We start from the raw sequence: 21,291 nt of genomic DNA, 5'->3' as shown, positions 1-21,291 counted from the left end.
CAACCGCATAGTGAAGTTTGCTGACGACACGACTCTGATGGGTCTCATCACGAAGGGCGACGAGACTCGGTACAGGTCGGAAGTTGACCTTCTGACCACGTGGTGCAGGGACAACAACCTCCTGCTGAACGTCAATAAGACCAAGGAAATCGTTGTTGACTTCCGGAAGGGTCACACAAAACACCTGCCGCTGATCATCGACGGTGCTGTGGTGGAGAGGGTGAGCTGCACCAAGTTCCTGGGGGTGCACATCAGTGAGGACCTCTCCTGGTCCGCAAACACCGTGTCACTGGCAAAGAAAGCTCAGCGCCGCCTGTACTTCCTGCGGAAGCTCAGGCGTGCATGTGCTCCTCAGGCAGTCCTGTCTACATTCTACCGTGGCACTATTGAGAGCGTCCTCACCAGTTGCATCGCTGTCTGGGGTGGTAACTGCGCTGAACAGAACTTGAAGGCCCTGCAGCGCATAGTGAACATGCCTGGTAAGATTATTGGTGCTTCGCTCCCCTCCCTGAAGGACATTTACACCTCCCATCTCGCCCGCAAGGCAACCTCGATTGCGAGTGATGTGAGTCACCCGGCTCACTCTTTGTTTGACCTTCTGCCCTCTGGGAAGAGGTACAGGAGCCTGCGCTCCCGCACCACCAGACTCGCCAACAGCTTTTTTCTCCAGGCTGTTAGGACCCTGAACTCGCTACCCCCTTCTGCGTAGCGTGCGGCACTGTTGCGCTATTTTCGGGACTGTCTGCTGTACGCTCACTTGCTCCTTTATTTATTTATTGTTGTGTTATTTATTCATTATTTATTCAGCACGTTGTTGTTTACTTGATTGTCTATTGTGGGCCATGTCTTGTCACCGTGGGATAGGGGGGAACGTAATTTCGGTTTCTTTGTGTGTCTTTGGCATGTGGAGAAATTGACAATAAAGCTGACTTTGACTTTGATATTATAGTTTGATATATAGTTTATATATAGTTATATGGGCCTGTGGAATAATTTGAACTGCAACTGACGTCAGTGGCGCACCGCATACACTTTCAGGGATAGAAGTGCCGGTGTTTACACAAAGGACGAAGATTCCAATGGATTTAATGATTTGGAGTGACACGGATGGTTCGATACAATTGTTGTTTATATTATTGTTATTTGATATATAGTTTATATCTAGTTATATGGGCCTGTGGAATTATTTGAACTGCAACTGACGACGGGTCCGACGTCAGCGGCATGCCGCACATGCGGCGTTGTTTACATAAAGGATGAAGAATTCGATGGATTTAATGATTTGGAGTGACACAGATGGTTTGATAAACGTGTTCTTCATGTTATAGTTATTTGAATCACTGTTAATGTTACGTCAGGCCTGTTCTCAACTCCTCGTTTGTGTTTATGTCATGTTAGCATACCGTATCGTTTAGCCTGTTGTTGCTGGTTCATGTCTGTTCTTGGTGTTGGATTTTGTCAAATAAATTTTCCCCAAAAGTGCAACTTATACTCCGGTGCGACATATATGTTTTTTTTCCCTTTATTGTGCATTTTATGGCTGGTGCGACTTATACTCCGGTGTGACTTATAGTCCAAAAAATACAGTATATAACCTCTATATTTTGTTTTTTACTAGAATAAACAGGGGGGCATGTACAAAATTAGCCACAGGAACTATTGGTGGAACTTGTACAATGCTGGCTGTGCTGAAGTGAAAGGGACAGGTGTATTTGAACTGTGAGGAGAAATTGCAGGCAGACATTTTTCTGTTTCTGTTGTTTAATATTGCTAAATAATAGTACAATAAATTAGGTCAAGTCAAGTCAAGTCAAGTTTATTTGTATAGCCCTGAATCACAAACAGTCTCAAAGGGCTTCACATAGCCAAAATTGACAATTATTCTCAAAGCATCCCCTGATCATAAGCTCCCAAAAGGGCAAGGAAAAACTCAAAAAACCCCTGCCAGGGGAAAATGAGAAACCTTGAGAAGGGACCACAGATGGAAGGATCCCCCTTTCAGGATCACCAGGTTGTAATGGATGCAGAGAGTGCACAAGTAATACATAATTTGAAAATCAATGAGAAAAAAAAAAAAATGGATGTCGGAGGTGCCCTCGATTGTCCTGGCAGTGTCCTCAAGGGGGCCGAGCCGCAGCTCCCCCATCCCAAACTGGTCCCCGAGAATCCAGCCAGCCGCTATCAGCTTTTGAGCCACCTAACCCCCTCCCCAGCCGGGGAGGAGGTGGGCAGAGAGAACAGAACAAACTCCGGCCAAATCGGCCATCACAAGTTAGTTAAAGGCCATCTCATAGAAATGTGTCTTTAAACGTGTCTTAAATGTTTCTACTGAGGTAGTAGTTCTAATATCCATTGGTAGGGCATTCCAAAGCTCTGGAGCCCGAATAGAGAATGCTCTAGACCCTGCAGACATTTTCTTGGCCCTCGGTATAACTAAAAGACTAGCGTTTTGCGAACGAAGGTTACGAGACGGAACATAAGGAACGACTAGGTCGTTAAATTAAAAAGTATTCATTGAAAAAAAATGTCTCCACCCTGGCATTTTTTCTATTGCTGGCACCCCGAGCAACCGTCGACTCTGCCTAATGAAAAGAATGACTCACCATATCTTTGAAATATCACACAGTCAACATCTTCAAGGGTGTTGGGTATTTCCCAGACATGATTTGTTTAAGCAGCTGTCAATACAACAGTCGGTTATCAACTCTAAAATGGGGGCTGGACGCGTACAAAATGAAGAAGGTGGAGGAGCGGTTAATGAAGAGCATCAGCTGGCCCCTGTTGACCCACTGGATGAACGCAAGTTAAGCCCAATTGCCAGTTCATGCCTGTTTGCCTTTTTCCCATTTTGTCAGGTGTTGTTCGTACTATTTAGGGTTATTTCTTTTGTACAGCACATTTTTATCCTTCCATAACATCACCTATTTTATTTTATTTTATTATTTTCAATTACAAGTTAAAAACAACTAAGATGAAGTAGTAGCAAGAAAGAACCAATGTAAAGTAGAAAAGATAGTCCACTGTGAAGCAATGCCTTTGTTGGAATATCAGTGGTGTCTAGGGAACATCCAGTAACAGCTAAGATACTGCAGAGAACCCTTAGACTCCTAATTCACTTGCAGAGAACCCTTTAAAAACTCTCATCCAGGGGGAAAAGGAAATTTGGTACACTGTTTATTTTCTGTAATAAATGCACGTACACAAAATGTGAATAGATGTGGGGAAAATAAAACGCTGTTGATATTTTTTTTCTTTTGTGTTTGTATTCTGAGTTAAGGGCTGTCTGTAAATGATGTGACAAATTCCCTCTAGCCATTACTATAATTTGGAGAAAATTGGCAGCATTGAGTAGAAAATGTAGGAAACTGCAAAGGAGAAAAAAATCCAATTAAAGGGGAGGAGACTGGATATGCAGAGATGGGCAATGCTTTTAGTAGTTCTCATCAGATTCCTGTGTATAAAGTAATACATAAATTACCCCAGACAGAAACGGCAGAAACTCAAAATATAAAATTGTGTGACAAACATGACATCTTTAGCTTCCCTAATAAGTGATGAGTGTCATGTGAAGGCTGCAATTATCTCATTCACTCTTGCAAGTAATGTGTAATAGTAATGGTTATAATTGCACTTCAACAAAATGTACCTTCCTAAGATGCTTGCTGGGGATCGGCTTGTAATCTCACAATCACTGGGGACTACAGACCATATATTGTGTATTTTGTGAAACTACTATTTACAGAAATACCACATGTTTTTGTAATTTATGGATAAGATAGACTTGATGATGTTGTTGTACCATGTGCGTGACAAATGAAAATATATCTGCCTGAAGCTGGCCCTACCAGTGCAGAACAATCTACATCCATACATTTGAGGATCTTGAAAATTTTGATTTGACCAGGAAAGTTGGGGATTGCAATCCAGACATTTCTTGTCTCCACAATAGAACTAATTTCATGGGGTAGCTCAGGATAAAGGTGATTGACCATATTGTCCTGTGAAAAGAAGTAAAAGCTTGGAATGCAAGCTGGCATCTAATGTCTAGTTATACAACAGCTTCTAACTTGCGACAATTGTTCTCATTTTTTATCAGATTTGTTTATTACATGGTTAACACACATAACTTAATTTCACATTTTGTTTTACATGAATTGAACCTGGATAAGCGGAAGAAAATGGATGGATGGATGGATGGATGGATGGATGGATGGATGGATGGATGGATGGATGGATGGATGGATGGATGGATGGATGGATGGATGGATGGAGTTGAAGCAATTCTGCTTGTCTAGTTCTGTCCCGATTTCGATCAAGGATTTCCCTGCCAGACACACAATCTACATTACTACAGTAGTACCTATAACCTACAATTCCGGCATAATCATGAAAAAAGGAAGAAACAAAAAAATATATAGAAATTTGACATAGGATATATGATTTGAATACAGCAATCAATAACAAGTTAACTGGAAGTTTGATAACAATTGATATCTGTTTATTTTGCTAAACAACTCACAAATAATGAAGAGAGGACGTTTCCGGTTTCTTGCAAGGAGAATAGGAGAGCTTAAAGGTTCCCACAATTCCCCCCGCAAAGTGAAATAGGAGAGACATACGCTTGCCGTACGCTGGTCTCAACTACTCCCAATTAGCTCTCCCATCAACCTCACTTTTATTTGGTTTGGAGTCCCTAAGTTACATAATTCTAAGGGGTGGGAAAATCAGCACTTGTTGCAAATGTTTTAGTTGCAGAGTCTCTGCAAGCAGACATTAACAGATAAGCTATTTTGCACGTCATTTCATCATATCATCTAACAGCAGAAAGGTCTTCTCCGGTGGTTTCCTCTTATCGCCGGCTTGAGATCAACTGGGGCCAAGCAGAGGCAACGAGTTTTGGCCCCTCTGCTCCTGTTTGTCAGTCACAACAGACTTTCCACAGTGATCACGAATGTATAATAACACATAATAAATCATAATGAAATATTACTCCATTTCCCCCCTTTTTATTATTTTCATTCTACATTTGTCCCACCAACCTTAAAAACTTCCAGAATTGAACTTATCCAATCAAGTCATCTACTGGTCGAGCAATGTAGTTTTCGTACACATGTAGAGGTAAAAAGGAATATTTAAGATAAGAAGATATTCCCCCCCAAGGCCCTGGGCCTCAGCGTCACCACCTCTCTTCAGCTCAAGACGTGCAATAAACATTGGGTACATTTCCCACAATTTAGAATTTGTGGGTGCCAAGGCAGTTGAGATAAGTCGGCTTAGCAGAGTGCAGAGGCAGGGAATACAGCAACAACCACCCAAGGTGAGGGGAGCTGTAAAAGTAGATATTAATATCAAAATGGAGCAAACCAAATTTTCATATTCTCCAAAAGTCTTGTTAAACCAATCAGACCAGCTGGAGGTGTCCACTCCGGAGTGCTCCTTCATTTTGTGATTCAGCATCCGAAGCCCCTGTATGGCTCTGATGAGAGACCCATCAGGTGCAGTGTCATTAGGAATAAATGCACAACATTCACTCGCAAACATAGCACAGACACCCCCTTTAGCCAAATCATGTCAATTGCAATGTGGTTCTGGAAAGCCACCAGGGATGTTTTAGCCAATTGCTCCCTTACTGCACTGAAGCCCTCCTCGGTGGGCGTGACCCATATGAAAATGGACTCCCACCCCGCCGCAATCTAATTCGCCAATTTATACTCATCTGGCATTGTCAGGGTCCGGGGTGGCATGTTTCTTTTATCCACAGGGAGCAACTGTGAGCAGAATGCAGAGGGCCCAAGTGTGACTCATCAGGCTCATTAAGGAGTGCTCTTAAGGAGCATGCTGTCGACCACTCGTCGCCTGAGTGTCCCTACCAGTGTGATCATCTCCACGGTTGTACCTCGAGCTCCTCGATCTTGCTCCTTGATCTTGCTCCTAGATCTTGCTCCTAGTTCTCGCCTTGCTCACCCACGCCACGCTCTTCAGATTCCTCTGGTTCGCAGTAAGATCTCCGCCACAGTCACGTTGATTCCTCTGACCAGGTCTTGTGCATCCTGCTTGCAGATTACTTCCACCGATCACCACCAAGATCCACCCCGTTCTGGCTGAACTCCTCACGCCCCGCCACTGCTGCCCCGCTCCGTGCTCCTTGCTTTGATTATCCCGCTCTACCTCACCGCATCTCTTCCAATAAACACTACTAACTCATTCTGGACATCTGAGTTGGTTTTCTGCATGTGGGTCAAATCAATCGCTAAAACGATGACAGGCACGCCTCGTGGTACCTCAATGGTGTTGATTCATCTGCCGTAGCTGTTAAATAGTGACTAACAAAAACAATGACATTAATGCACAAAATCCCTGCACCTCCTTTAATTGTTTACATTATTTAGACCCCCCATCAATTTTATACATACATGTTTCACAGCTGTACATTACAACTCCTGGCTGCAGACTCAGTCAATAAGAGCCAATTATTTCCAATATGTGAAATGTCTGTCATTGTCAAAAACATCTCATCAGTTCAAAACTCCCTTTTGAGAGTTTCTTTTTCTTTTTTTTTCCCTCAATACTCCCGATATATGATATTTCGGAGGTACTTTAAGCCCATTTTTCTCCTCAGTAGCCTGGCCTGCAAGAACATAGACAGCCTCTTTTGTTTCTGTATTTTTAGAACACAAACAAACAAATAAAATGATATATTTTATGTACCCTGACTTAATCACATCCCCCGAGAAACCCCTAAACAGGTCAGGTGTCTTTGAAACCTTCACTGACCGTCAGGTATTTTCAGAAACTAGAATTCTGGTTCCACCTTTCTGTCAGATTTCGCTCGCCCTTCCTTCTCAGGTGACACGGCAGAGATGACGTCTGTTTTTCCAAAACAAATTACACCCATACGTCATGTAATGCCCATTAATTTGCAATGCCACCATCCCCGCTGTTGAGCCATGGAGCCCCATTACTCAATACTGCAGCACACTTGAAAAAATTCCTAGGCAAAACTGGCTTTTATTTTATTTTTTCCCTGTTTTTTTTTTTAAACTCCACCACCTGCTTTCCTCTTCCCCTCGTGGCCTTAGAGGGGCCTTCTTTACTAATCTTAATGGCACCCACTTTGCTTCCTATTTTTTTAGTTTTATCGACATGTCGTCTTTGGGCAAATGACATCCAAATTTTGTTATCATCATACCCATCTTTTTCCATTTTTTTGTGATTATTTTTCCTTTTATTTCTTATCTTATCCTGTAACACAATTATCGGTTCAGTGTTTAATCGGCCGTTAAACTCAAATTTGGTTATCCATGAATTAAGGTGTTTTGTTCTATCAGGATATTTTAACTCCACAAATTTCCAATCTTTACATGCTAGCATTTCTTCAGGATACTTTTTGTTTATTTTTCCGTTTGATGGTTTCCTCTTATTTTGACCCATCTTGAAGTCAGTGGTTCACCTAGGGTGACTCGTGACTTCCACCTGAACAGGGTGACAATTACACTCTGCTTGAGGTAATTTCCAAGCTTCTACCACAAAGCGGCGGGAAATTCTTGCCTTTGCTTCCTTAAGCAGTTGTCTCTTCAATTTGCCTGTTCCGATGAGATAGCTAATCTCCAATCACTCCTTTATTCACACACACACACAATGCGGTCTTTACATGCTCATGGGTCGCCGCCGACCTCCCAGTTTTTTAGAATAGACTACTCTGTTTCTCTTCACTTGATAGGGACTAGTATTCTGAAGGTTTTCACGGAATTTAAGTGTACCAAACACAGGACCTCGTCGTCCCTTCCCTCGGAGTTTAAGTGTTACCAAAACACAGGACACTCACAAATAATGAAGAGAGGACGTTTCCGGTTTCTTGCAAGGAGAATAGGAGAGCTTAAAGGTTCCCACAATTCCCCCCGCAAGGAGAAATAGGAGAGACGTACGCTTGCCGTACGCTGGTCTCAACTACTCCCAATCAGCTCTCCCATCAACCTCACTTTTATTTGGTTTGGAGTCCCTAAGTTACACAATTCTAAGGGGTGGGGAAATCAGCACTTGTTAAAATGTTTTAGTTGCAGAGTCTCTGCAAGCAGACATTAACAGATAAGCTATTTTGCACGTCATTTCATCATATCATCTAACAGCAGAAAGGTCTTCTCCGGTGGTTTCCTCTTCTCGCCAGCTTGAGATCAACTGTGGCCAAGCAGAGGCAACGAGTTTCGGCCCCTCTGCTCCTGTTTGTCAGTCACAACAGACTTTCCACAACGATCACAAATGTATAATAACATAATAAATCATAATGAAATATTACTCCGACAATATCAGTTTGCTTTGAATACAGCTCCGATAAGTTAATTGAGTTATAACATATTGTAGCAGTTTGATTTGAATTCAACAGTAACATTTTAATCAATTTCGATAGAGTTGGAGTCACAATCTCCCAGGCACTCTGGCCACTGTCCCCAGCAACAGGCGGTACTTGCACCGAACGATCACAGCTAATCGTTTCCTATGCTGGCCTCCAGTAGCTTGACCATTTTCTTATTGAGTTCAGACATCTCAAGTTGCCAGCATCTTTCTGGCCTCTCTGCTCTCAGCCCTTTGGGTGCTTTCCAAGGTTGGAAGTCCCTTGTCCCTTTCAAGGCCGCCAGACTTCGTCCCTTTCAGCTTTTTGTACAGGCACAACCCCATGAAGGCCAAAGAGAGCCAGCTGATAACGAGGATCAAGATGTACATATCTTCCGCGTGCAACAGGTCGAGGTATATGACACACCGTGAGCTCCAGCTGTCCATTGGGTACCATGCGAATCGTGGGGGCATTGCGGTTCCCCAGTTCTTGGACGTCGAGTGGAGATGGTCTGGTCGATTGCACTGAAAACACAGCTTAGGAAATCCATAGCTTATTATACGGTTGGGGAAGCGCCTGCTCCTGCCGCTCGTCAATCTGCTCCGAGTGTGCCCTCAAGACTGCAACTTCCACTCATTTATGTGTTACATTCTCAGCAGTTAAACATTTCACAATATTGTTTATGCATCTGGGTGTCAGCGTTAGACAAGACAGTGTTGAAGAGTTTTTGTATCAGCATTTGCACACATCAGCAGCACAACCTGTATTGCAGACGAAATACAAGAGATTTCAAAGCACAAGTCATAGTAGATTTAATATGGAATGCATCTCATGAGACGCATTGTATTTTTTTATCAGTAGGCTGTTCACTGTTTTTTGAAGGTCTTTAGATTTGTAGACATTTTGGTTCCTGCATTTAGTTTGTTCCAGTATTTAACACCAGCCACCGATAGCGTGTGGCTCCTTAATGTTGTGCTTATTTGTGGGGGTTCAAATATCAGCACTCCTTTGAGCCCAAGGTTATTTTGTCTCAGTCTGAATTGATTCTGTATTCTAGGAGGCATATCGTATCTAGAGACTAATGAAGTGTATCTTATAATATATTGTAGTATTTCATGCTTTAAAAAGGGATGAGAATAGCAAATGTGAAAAAGCACAGAAAAATAGCGGGGGGGGGAGGCGATATACACTGCTCAAAAGAATTAAAGGAACAGTTTTTTATCAGGGTATGGCATGAATTAAATTAGACTTTTCTGATCAGGTTTTGGTCAGCTACGTGGCAGAGGAGGTTGTTAATCAACGAGATGGTCCCCAATACAGGACTGATTTTGCAGGTGGAGGCCATTTCAAGTTCCTCCCTCTTGATCTTTTTTAACTGTTTTTCCACAAGTGTTGGCTTTAGATAGAGTCATTATCACGACTGGGAGCATGAGGCGATTTCTTAACCCTCCTGAAGTTGCGCAGATTGTCCAACTCCTCCAGGATGGCACATCCATGCGTTCTGTTGCAAGAAGATTTGATGTGTCTCCCAGTACAATCTCCAGAACATGGAGGAGATTCCAGGAGACAGGCAGTTACTCTAGGAAAGCTGGACAGGGCCGTAGATGGTCCTCATTCCATCAGCAGGACCGACGATATCTGTTGCTTTGTGCAAGGAGGAACAGGTTGAGCACTGCCCGAGCCCTACAGAATGATCTCCAGCAGGCTACTGGTGTGAATGTCTCTGCCCAAACAGTCAGAAACAGACTTCACGAGGGCGGCGTCAGGGCACGACGTCCTGTAGTGTTTCCTGTGCTCATTGCTCAGCACCGTGGAGCTCGATTGGCATTTGTCATAGAACACCAGAATTGGCAAATCCGCCACTGGCGCCCTGTGTTTTTCACAGATGAGAGCAGGTTTACCCTGAGCACCTGTGATAGACGTGAAAGGGTCTGGAGAAGCCAAGGAGAGTGCTATGCTGCCTGCAACATCATTCAGCATGACTGGTTTGGTGGTGGGTCAGTGATGGTCTGGGGAGGCATTTCCATGGAGGGACGAACAGACCTCTACAGGCTAGAGAACAGCAGTCTGACTGTCATTAGGTATCGGGATGAAATCCTTGCACCCATGGTCGGACCCTACGCTGGTGCAGTAGGTCCTGGGTTCCTCCTGATCCACAACAATGCCCGGCCTATTGTGGCAAGAGTATACAGACAGTATCTGGAGGATGAAGGAATTGACACAATTGAATGGCTCTCACGATCACCTGATTTAAACCCGATAGAACACCTCTGGGACATAATGTTTCGGTCCATCATACGCCGCCAGGTTGCTCCTCAGACTTTACAGGAGCTCACTGATGCCCTTAGACAGATCTGGGAGTACATCTCACAAGACACCATCCGTCATCTCATTAGGACAGTGGTTCTTAACCTGGGTTCGATCCAACCCTAGGCATTCGGTGAGTCGGTCTCAGGGGTTCGACAGAGCCCCCACTGAGGAGGTTCGAACAAACCTGTTTTATCGTGTAGCTTCTGATTTGCCAGTATGTAATTTGTTGCAAGTTCATGCATTGTGTTGGTTTTGTTCTTTGAACACGGTGATGTCATTTTGTGCATTAGTAAAAAACATCTATGTCTTGAATTTAAAAGAAAAAAAAAATCACTAAGGAAGGGTTCGGTGAAGGCGCATATGAAACTAGTGGGGTTCGGTACCTCCAACAAGGTTAAGAACCACTGCATTAGGGGCATGCCGCGATGTTGTCAAGCATGCATACAAGCTCGTGGGGGCCACACAAGATATTGAAAAGAATTTTGAATTGCAAAAATTGAATTTAGGTAAAAAGGACGAGCCTGCCATATCATTTCTTCACTTTGATTTTTGGGATGTCTGTATACTGAGCCCTCTGTAGGCTGAAAACTTTTATTTGCATCAAAAGATGTGGCATCCTTTTGTCGCGGCGGGTGGGGGAATGCTCGCGAGCCGCCAAGGCTAACGTTGCCCGGCCAGCTGGCCGGCCACTCCCCCATTTATGAAAAAATAATTTTCTCAATGGATTTATACAATTCACGAAATTACTTTCGATGGAAAAAAAAAAAAACACGGAAATCCACGGAAAATTCTCATACCTGTTAAAAACAATTTTATTTGTGTGGAATGTGTAGGGTTTGTAGTGTATACTCTGTATTGCTCATTTTTGGAGTTTTATGAGAGGTTGAAGTGTCATACGTGTGTCCCCAAACTTAAGCGCCAAGTGTGGTTCTATCAGCACCGAATATACTATTTTTAAAGTTGACTTGTTTACTTTGTTTCATAACCTGCGTGGTACAGATATCCATTTTGCTAGTTTACTTTGGAGGTACCATTATGCAGTTTTTTTTCATAGTTTGGCCAGGGGGTGTGACTTGTAATCAGGAGTGATTTATATTCTTCACATTCTGTTAGCAGGCGGCTCGGTGGGGCACTGGGTAGCACGTCCGCCTCACAGTTAGGAGGGTGCGGGTTCGATTCCACCTCCGGCCCTCCCTGTGTGGAGTTTGCATGTTCTCCCCGGGCCCGCGTGGGTTTTCTCCGGGCGCTCCGGTTTCCTCCCACATTCCAAAAACATGCTTGGTAGGCCGATTGAAGACTCCAAATTGTCCCTAGGTGTGACTGTGAGTGTGAATGGTTGTCTGTCTCTGTGTGCCCTGCGATTGGCTGGCAACCGGTTCAGGGTGTCCCCCGCCTACTGCCCGATGACGGCTGGGATAGGCTCCAGCACGCCCGAGACCCCCGTGGGGACTAAGCGGTTCAGAAGATGGATGGATGGATGTTAGCTTTCTGCTGCCATCTGTGGTGTTAGCGGGTCATTTTGGACCCGTGTATTAAATCAGCCATAAAATACCCTAAAAACTATCTTTTATCATCCAATGTTTTTCTTAACTCTTGTTTAGCTGGTTGGGCTCCCTTATCCATGAAAAGATTGGTTTTAATATTTTTTTGTGGCCCCCTGGGCCTTTGTTTTAACAGCATACCCCTCATTTTCAATGTTTAAAAAGTGGTCTAATGAACCTTAAGAGAAGAAGGCAACAAAATAATCAGTTGTTCTGTTATCTGAGTGTAACTGAGAGATATTAAAATACATTTCTTAAATGTTCAGCAAAAAAAAGATTTTCATTTTAATATTATCAAATATAGTAACATCTATGGTGTTTCGGGTCATTTTGGACCCGTATATATTTACTTCAAGGAAAGGGCAAAAACAAGTCTTTTTTCCCCACAATAGAACTTTAATACAATATTAGACAACATGAAAAACAGAACAGTCATAAATAATAAAAAAATACAATAAAACAAAGATTTGCAAGGTCAAATAAACAACAACCAATCGAGAAAATCACACCAAAAGAAATCAAGTACTTGTTCTATAAATACTATGTGCAAAGAACATGCCTGTGTGTGTGTGTGTGTGTGTGTGTGTGTGTGTGTGTGTGTGTGTGTGTGTGTGTGTGTGTGTGTGTGTGTGTGTGTGTGTGTGTGTGTGTGTGTGTGTGTGTGTGTGGAGGGGGCTGTTGTCTTCCATCCCGTCTCTCGACCTTGGCGATCATCTTTGGCCGTGTTCTCGGGTGGGGGCTGTTGTCTTCCCTCCCGTCTTTCGGCCTTGGCGATCATCTTTGACCGAGTTCTCGGGTGGCTCCTTCTGGCACCTGCTGGTTTTATCTCCACGTGACCTTCTTGTGAACATTCTTCTTCAATCTTGGACATACACTGTCGTACCTCATTCAACCGTATCTTTTCTTTGTTAGGCAAACTATTTCCCTCTGTGCAGAGCGTTCAGTAGTAATCAAAAACTGCCGTCTAGCATTAGTCAAAACATAAGATACAATCAAGTACTGAACGGTCAAGACGACTCTGGCCGTGTCCATGATTCAGAGAAAAAACATCAGGCATGCATTCCACAGTTCCTTAAGGGTCATTAAGCTATTTAGGCAATATATCAAAAGTCATTTGTTATTTCAAAGTCCTCAGAAATATATCAGATCCATCCATCCATCCATCCATCTTCTTCCGCTTATCCGGGGTCGGGTCGCGGGGGCAACAGCTTCAGGAGGGACTCCCAGACTTCCCTCTCCCCAGCCACTTCATCCAGCTCATCCCGGGGGATCCCAAGGCGTTCCCAGGCCAGCTGAGAGACATAGTCTCTCCAGCGCGTCCTGGGTCGTCCCCGGGGTCTCCTACCGGTGGGACATGCCCGGAACACCTCCCCAGGGAGGCGTCCAGGAGGCATCCTGATAAGATGCCCGAGCCACCTCATCTGGCTCCTCTCAACGTGGAGGAGTAGCGACTCTACTCCGAGTCTCTCCCGGATGACCGAGCTTCTCACCCTATCTCTAAGGGAGAGCCCGGACATCCTGCGGAGAAAACTCATTTCGGCCGCTTGTATCCGAGATCTCGTTCTTTCGGTCACGACCCATAGCTCGTGACCATAGGTGAGGGTAGGAGCGTAAATCGACCGGTAAATTGAGAGCTTTGCCTTTTGGCTCAGCTCTCTCTTCACCACAACGGACCGGTACAGGGTCCGCATTACTGCCGACGCTGCACCGATCCGCCTGTCGATCTCACGCTCCATCCTCCCCTCACTCGTGAACAAGACTCCAAGATACTTGAACTCCTCCACTTGGGGCAGGATCTCATCCCCGATCCGGAGAGGGCATTCCACCCTTTTCCGATTGAGGACCATGGACTCGGATTTGGAGGTGCTGACCCTCATCCCGACCGCTTCACACTCGGCTGCGAACCGTTCCAGCGAGAGCTGGAGATCACGGCCTGAAGAAGCCAACAGCACCACGTCATCTGCAAAAAGCAGAGACGCGATGCTGAGGTCCCCAAACCGGACCCCCTCAACGCCTCGGCTGCGCCTAGAAATTCTGTCCATAAAAATTATGAACAGAATCGGTGACAAAGGGCAGCCTTGGCGGAGTCCAACCCTCACTGGGAACGAATCCGACTTACTGCCGGAAATGCGGACCAGACTCTGGCATCGGTGATACAGGGACCGAACCGCCCTTATCAGTTGGCTCGGCACCCCGTACTCCCGAAGCGCCCTCCACAGAACCTCCCGAGGGACACGGTCGAACGCCTTCTCCAAGTCCACAAAACACATGTGGACTGGTTGGGCAAACTCCCATGCACCCTCGAGGATCCTGCCGAGGGTGTAGAGCTGGTCCACTGTTCCACGGCCAGGACGAAAGCCACACTGCTCCTCCTGAATCCGAGGTTCGACCTCCCGACGGACCCTCCTCTCCAGCACCCCTGAATAGACCTTACCAGGGAGGCTGAGGAGTGTGATTCCCCTGTAATTGGAACACACCCTCCGGTCCCCCTTCTTAAAGAGGGGAACCACCACCCCAGTCTGCCAATCCAGAGGCACTGTCCCCGATGTCCACGCAACGTTGTAGAGGCGTGTCAGCCATGACAGCCCCACAACATCCAGAGCCTTTAAGAACTCTGGGCGGATCTCATCCACCCCCGGGGCCTTGCCACCGAGGAGTTTTTTAACTACCTCAGTGACTTCGACCCCAGAGATTGGAGAATCCGCCTCAGAGTCTCTAGGCCCTGCTTCCTCAATGGAAGGCGTGTAGGTGGAATTGAGGAGGTCTTCGAAGTATTCTCCCCACCGACTCACGACGTCCCGAGTCGAGGTCAGCAGCACGCCATCCCCACTGTAAACAGTGTTGACGTTGCACTGCTTCCCCCTCCTGAGACGCCGGATGGTGGACCAGAATTTCCTCGAAGCCGTCCGAAAGTCATTCTCCATGGCCTCACCGAACTCCTCCCACGCCCGGGTTTTTGCCTCAGCAACCGCCGAAGCCGCGTTCCGCTTGGCCATCCGGTACCTGTCAGCTGCCTCCGGAGTCCCGCAGGCCAAAACGGCCCGATAGGACTCCTTCTTCAGCTTGACGGCATCCCTTACCGCCGGTGTCCACCAGCGGGTTCGGGGGTTGCCGCCACGACAGGCACCAACGACCTTACGGCCACAGCTCCGGTCAGCCGCCTCAACAATGGAGGCGCGGAACATGGTCCACTCAGACTCAATGTCCCCCGCCTCCCCCGGGACGTGGGAAAAGCTCTGCCGGAGGTGGGAGTTGAAGCTCTTCCTGACAGGAGATTCTGCCAGACGTTCCCAGCAGACCCTCACAGAGCGTTTGGGTCTGCCAGGTCGGACCGGCATCTTCCCCCACCATCGGAGCCAACCCACCACCAGGTGGTGATCAGTTGACAGCTCCGCCCCTCTCTTCACCCGAGTGTCCAAAACATGCGGCCGCAAATCCGATGACACGACTACAAAGTCGATCATCGAACTGCGGCCTAGGGTGTCCTGGTGCCAAGTGCACACATGGACACCCTTATGTTTGAACATGGTGTTCATTATTGAAAATCCGTGTCGAGCACAGAAGTCCAACAATAGAACACCGCTCGGGTTCAGATCAGGGGGGCCGTTCCTCCCAATCACGCCCTTCCAGGTTTCACTGTCATTGCCCACGTGAGCATTGAAGTCACCCAGTAGAACGATAGAGTCCCCAGAAGGAGCGCTCTCCAGCACTTCCTCCAGGGACCCCAAGAAGGGTGGGTACTCTGAGCTGCTGTTTGGTGCATAGACACAAACAACAGTCAGGACCCGTCCCCCCACCCGAAGGCGGAGGGAGGCTACCCTCTCGTTCACCGGGGTGAACCCCAATGTGCAGGCGCCCAGCCGGGGGGCAATAAGTATACCCACACCTGCTCGACGCCTCTCACCGTGGGCAACTCCAGAGTGGAAGAGAGTCCAGCCCCTCTCGAGAGGGCTTGTACCGGAACCCAAACTGTGTGTGGAGGCTAGTCCGACTATATCTAGTCGGAATCTTTCTGCCTCACACACCAGCTCGGGCTCCTTTCCAGCCAGAGAGGTGACATTCCATGTCCCAAGAGCCAGCTTCTGCAGCCGGGGATCAGACCGCCAAGGTCCCCGCCTTTGGCTGTTATCAGATCATAAAGTTATAAAAACCTTTCTCATCACGACTTATCAAAAATGTCTAGTTATGTCTTCTTTATTGATTTGGTGTGTAGGTATAAACGATATGCTTAAAATGTTTCTTTTATTTATTTAATATGTGAATATACTTGTCTGCTTATGTACTTTATTCAATGAGGTTTGAGCATATCTGTTTTTGTAGCGAGGCAGGACGTTTTGTATTTTGACCTCATTCCTTCAGCATGTATTGTCGGAATGAGCATTTTCCTCGGAAAGGGAGAAAACGTTCATCCACTGTCACCTCTGGCCCTGGGTTGAACATCAGTGGAAGGAGTTGCACCCATCTCTCCCGAACATCCCTGATGGGAGCCAGCTTGTCAGATTTTGCTCTGGTGTCTCGATTGTCAAATCTGAGGACTCTTGAGATCATGTGAAAGGTCTGAAGAGACGTTGTTGCCCGGAAAATATTTCTGCCCGTTGATATATCCCAGAGACTCTCAGTTGCCTCATTGCTGGATCTGTAAACTCCAGCGAGGAGAACACCAATGTAGGCATCCAGGAACGTTTCATCAATGTTTTTCCACGTGTTGCCATAGAGTTTTTTCCCCTCAAGGTTTGTCATAGCAATTATGACTTTTTTTAGTGACAATGGCAAAAAAAGGGTAAAGCACGTCTTTGACTTGTTTTGGTGACAATGGCAAAAAAAAAAAAGATATAAGCACGTCTTGATGTCACTTACTCTTTGTCACAGCAAACCTGGGGTTATTTTGATGATGTTTCCAGCAGCCGTCCTTCCATGCACATCAGGAGGAACAATTGGTACTCCACATCATCTTCGTCCTTAGAGGCCTGCTCATCTCCATCGCTAAAATCCTGTGTGTCCTCTCCCTCATTTGCAGCAAAGATGTTATCCAAAGCTTCATTTACAGTCAATCTTCTCATTGTTGCATCCTGTGAATTGGAGATGTGTACTCTTCAAGTCACCACCTCTACAATCAAATGGCTTGACACGCCTGGACTCCCTTTGTTTGTTCTCGCAAAAAGGCAAAAAGAAACGCCCCTAAATGAAGCTCAAGTGGTTGGAGGAAGAGGCTGTTGGTTGATTGTGTGTTTATGATTTCATTTTTGGCATTTTTTATTGTTTTATAATCAAAAATTTTAACCTATTTAATACTACAAAAGTAATTTTTTTCACCAGAGCACTTTATAATTTAGTTAAAAAAAAAAATATATATATATATATATATATATATATATATATATATATATATATATATATATATATATATATATATATATATATATATATATATATATTGTTTAAATACCCGAATACCACAAAAGTAATTTCTTTCACCAGAGCACTTTATAATTTAGTTAAAAAAATAAAAAATAAAAAAAAAATAAAAAAATATATATATATATATATATATATATATATATATATATATATATATATATATATATATATATATATATATATATATATATATATATATATATATTTTTTTTTTTTTTTTTTTTTACCTGTAAATTACAGGTGGGCACATGAAGCATCCCGGGATCACTAGCGCTCCCTGCCATCAAGTCAAAGTCTGCTTTATTGTCAATTCCTTCACGTCAAGACACACAAAGAGATCGAAATTACGTTTCCCACTATTCCACGGTGACAAGACATAGTACACAATATACGTACATACAAGTAAACAACACAAAAAGTAAAAACAAGAGGGCACAAACAATGAATAAATAAGAGTGATGAATAAATAATAAATTAACAAATAATATAATAAATAAGAGGAGCAAAAATGGAGCAAGTGTGCATACAGCAGACAGTCAGAATAAAGCGCAAAAGTACAGGACGTTACGCAGGTGGGGGGAGAGAGTTCAGGATCCTAACAGCCTGGAGTATGAAGCTGTTGGTGAGTCTGGTGGTGCGGGAGCGCAGGCTCCTGTACTTTTTCCCAGAGGGCAGAAGATCAAACATAGAGTGAGCGGGGTGACTTACATCACACACAATCGTGGTCGCCTTGCGGGTGAGATGGGAGGTGTAAATGTCCTTCAGGGAGGGGAGTGAAGCACCAATAATCTTACCAGCTGTGTTCACTATGCGCTGCAGGGCCTTCATGTTGTATTCAGTGCAGCTACCACCCCACACAGCGATACAACTGGAGAGGACGCTCTCAATGGTGCTACGGCAGAATGTGGTCATGATGGCTGGAGGAGCACTTGCTCGCCTGAGTTTCCGCAGGAAGTACAGGTGGCGCTGAGCTTTCTTCGCCAGAGATGCAGTGTTGGTGGTCCAGGAGAGGTCCTCACTGTTGTGCAACTCCTGGAATCTGGTGTTGCTCACTCTCTCCACCACAGCACCGTCGATGGTCAGTGGCAGGTGTTGGGTGTGACCCTTCCGGAAGTCAAAAACAATCTCCTTGGTCTTGTTGACGTTCAGCAGGAGGTTGTTGTCCCTGCACCACGTGGCCATAAGGTTGACCTCCGACCTGTATTGAGTCTCGTCACCCTCGGTGATGAGACCCACGAGAGTCGTGTCGTCGGCATATTTCAGCCTGCGGTTGCTGCTGTAAGTTGCAGTGCAGTCATGCGTCAGCAGGGTGAAGAGCAGCGGACTGAGCACGCAGCCTTGGGGGCCCCCGTGTTCAGCGTGATGCTGGCGGAGATATTGATATAAGGCTGGAGAACTTTTTTTCGTTGCCTCCGTTTGGTCTCTTTTCAAAGCCGTTTTATTCATCTACAGCAGGGGTCACCAACATTTCTTAAACCGAGAGCTACACACACACTATTGAAATAGCCAATTTGCTCAATTTGGCTTTCACTATGTGTTATTATTGTCATTTCCAGTTCACATGTAAGTGTGATTTTAACAAGAATAGCAAAAATACAGTCAATCCTTGTTATTTTACCACACTAGGAGGCGGTTCGAGAAGCGAATCGGTCGAATTTCGAATCTATTTTTGCCATTACAAATATTGGAAAAAAAAATAATCCGTTTTAAGACAGAAAAAAAAAACCGCCTTTTTTAAGCATTTTTTCATTTGCGCATATATCTCCAATCGCGTAACTGCAGCGCACCGCCGAACGCGCAACCGTAGCGCGTCGCCCACCGCGAAACTGCACCACGCTGATCGCATTGTTGTGACAGAGCCGTGGCTGAAATTAAGAAAATATTTTTAAAGTCCTGATGTACTTTCCAAAATTTAAGTGGACCTAAGTGCGCAGGGAGGTTACTTTTGTCTGATCGCGCAACTGCAGCGCACCACCGAACGCGCAACAGTAGCGCGTCGCCGACAGCGCAACTACACTGCGCTGGTCGCATTATTGTGACAGACCCATCGCTAAAATTTAGAACGTATTTTTAAAGTCCTGATGTTCTTTCCAAAATTTAAGTGGACCTCAGTGCGCAGGGAGCTTAATTTGGTCCGATCGCGCAACCGCAGAGCGCCAGCCGGGCGCTCACTGTCGCATTACTTTGAGAGCGTCTTTGTGTTTTAGGATGGCTTTACTGCTCTCACTTGCTTTCTTTGGAGGCATGATTAGGGGTTAATACAATCCTCAAAGTAACGAAAATACAATAACAACGGAGTCAGTCGGCATCCGGGCCGCGCGGTTGGATTTTCTCGGATCCTCTCGGCTCATCTCGCTTGGTTCGACCTCCGATTTTTGTTCGACAACCGAAGCAAAAAAATCTCGATTTTTTTTGTTCGAATTCCGATTTGTTCAAGAACCAGGATGTTCGAAAACCGAGGTTTGACCGTAAAATAAATAGATGCAGCTCACTGTCAAGTGCCGCTATTTGAGCTAATTTTAGAACAGTCCTGCGGGCGACTCATGCGGTCCTCACGGGCGACCTCGTGCCCACGGGCACCGTGTTGGTGACCACTGATCTTCAGAAACACGACATTACAGAGATGACAAAAAAAAAAACACTAGATATTATTTACATCAGCTTAACTACTGATATTAGTTAATATAGCCATAGTGTTTGAACACTTAAACAGCGACATAGAGACAGACAGCAGTTCAGTCTAACTCAGTATCCTCTTCAATCTTTTTGACTTGCGGGGCGAATTGGGTTCTAAATTTTGACCGGGGGGCCGAACCAGGAACAGATGGATGTAGTGTTTGTGTAAAGTAATATAAACGACATGTAAAGGTTATTTTTTAAAGGTTTTGGCCTTTAGTAGGGAAGTAAAGCATGGATATTCAAAAAACGCTTTTTGGAAACAAATGCATTTATTAACAGCATTAAAAAAATATTTCACCAAAAAACTACTATCAGTGATTCTCATTAAATACGGCACTGTTATTATGAATAACAGTTTCCATCACTTCAGCGGCTGCAGGTCAGATTTATGAAAGATGTTTATTTAATCAGGCAAAATTACATCAAACGACAAACATTTTGACCAAATACATCATCTTGAAGAATCAGTGATAGAATACATCTAAATAAAGTAATAAAGAAATCAATACGGCAACATGGTGACGGATATCTGAAAATCAGAGCAGAGCTTTAACTCACAAACACCTGGTGACAGAGGTGAGGAAACGAGAAACACTTCCTTCAAGTTGGCCTAAAGAACTTTAAATGTTAAGGTGTGCCGCAAACAGGTGGTGCATCAAAAACTTGCCTCTGTACTTGACATTTTATCCGCAGTTTGTCGGTGAAAAAAGTTTTGCTGAGTCTTTAAATTAGCTGTCAACCTCTCCACTATAGCCACCCATTCATATGTTGACTGCTAGCGTCGTTAGCATGCTTCGTAGCAAAGTGACGGCTAATATTGTACTCCTTGAATACTGCAACCGTTTCTTGACATTTCAGACAAACCTGCATTGATCGGACTACAGCGAAAAAATATTTTGTTGTCCATTCTTTTTTAAACACTCGGCACTCAGTGTCCACCTTTCTTTTCCTTGGGCCACTCATTTTAATGGAAGAATTCCAGGGGAAGGTTTGTGGGTGGCTTTAGCGTAAAAC

The 21,291-nt window shown here is 44.9% G+C and overlaps 1 long non-coding RNA gene across 2 annotated transcripts; it reads right to left on the bottom strand.

Annotated features, from left to right (window-relative positions):
- Nucleotides 1-4,076: 4,076 nt before the first annotated feature.
- Nucleotides 4,077-9,874, bottom strand: LOC137840179 (uncharacterized). 2 transcript variants are annotated; one of them, XR_011086660.1, is made up of 3 exons: nucleotides 5,408-9,868; nucleotides 4,520-5,327; nucleotides 4,077-4,324 (listed from the first exon to the last, which is right to left on the bottom strand). It is a non-coding gene; the product is annotated as an uncharacterized lncRNA (long non-coding RNA). The 2 variants fall into 2 exon arrangements; XR_011086659.1 differs by having other exon boundaries at nucleotides 4,520-9,874.
- Between the last annotated feature and the right edge of the window lie 11,417 nt (nucleotides 9,875-21,291).

Source organism: Syngnathus scovelli, chromosome 3 (genome assembly GCF_024217435.2).
Source record: "Syngnathus scovelli strain Florida chromosome 3, RoL_Ssco_1.2, whole genome shotgun sequence".
NCBI lineage: Eukaryota > Metazoa > Chordata > Actinopteri > Syngnathiformes > Syngnathidae > Syngnathus > Syngnathus scovelli.
Note: the sequence above shows the minus strand (reverse complement) of the source record. Positions and strands in the feature narration are given on the sequence as shown.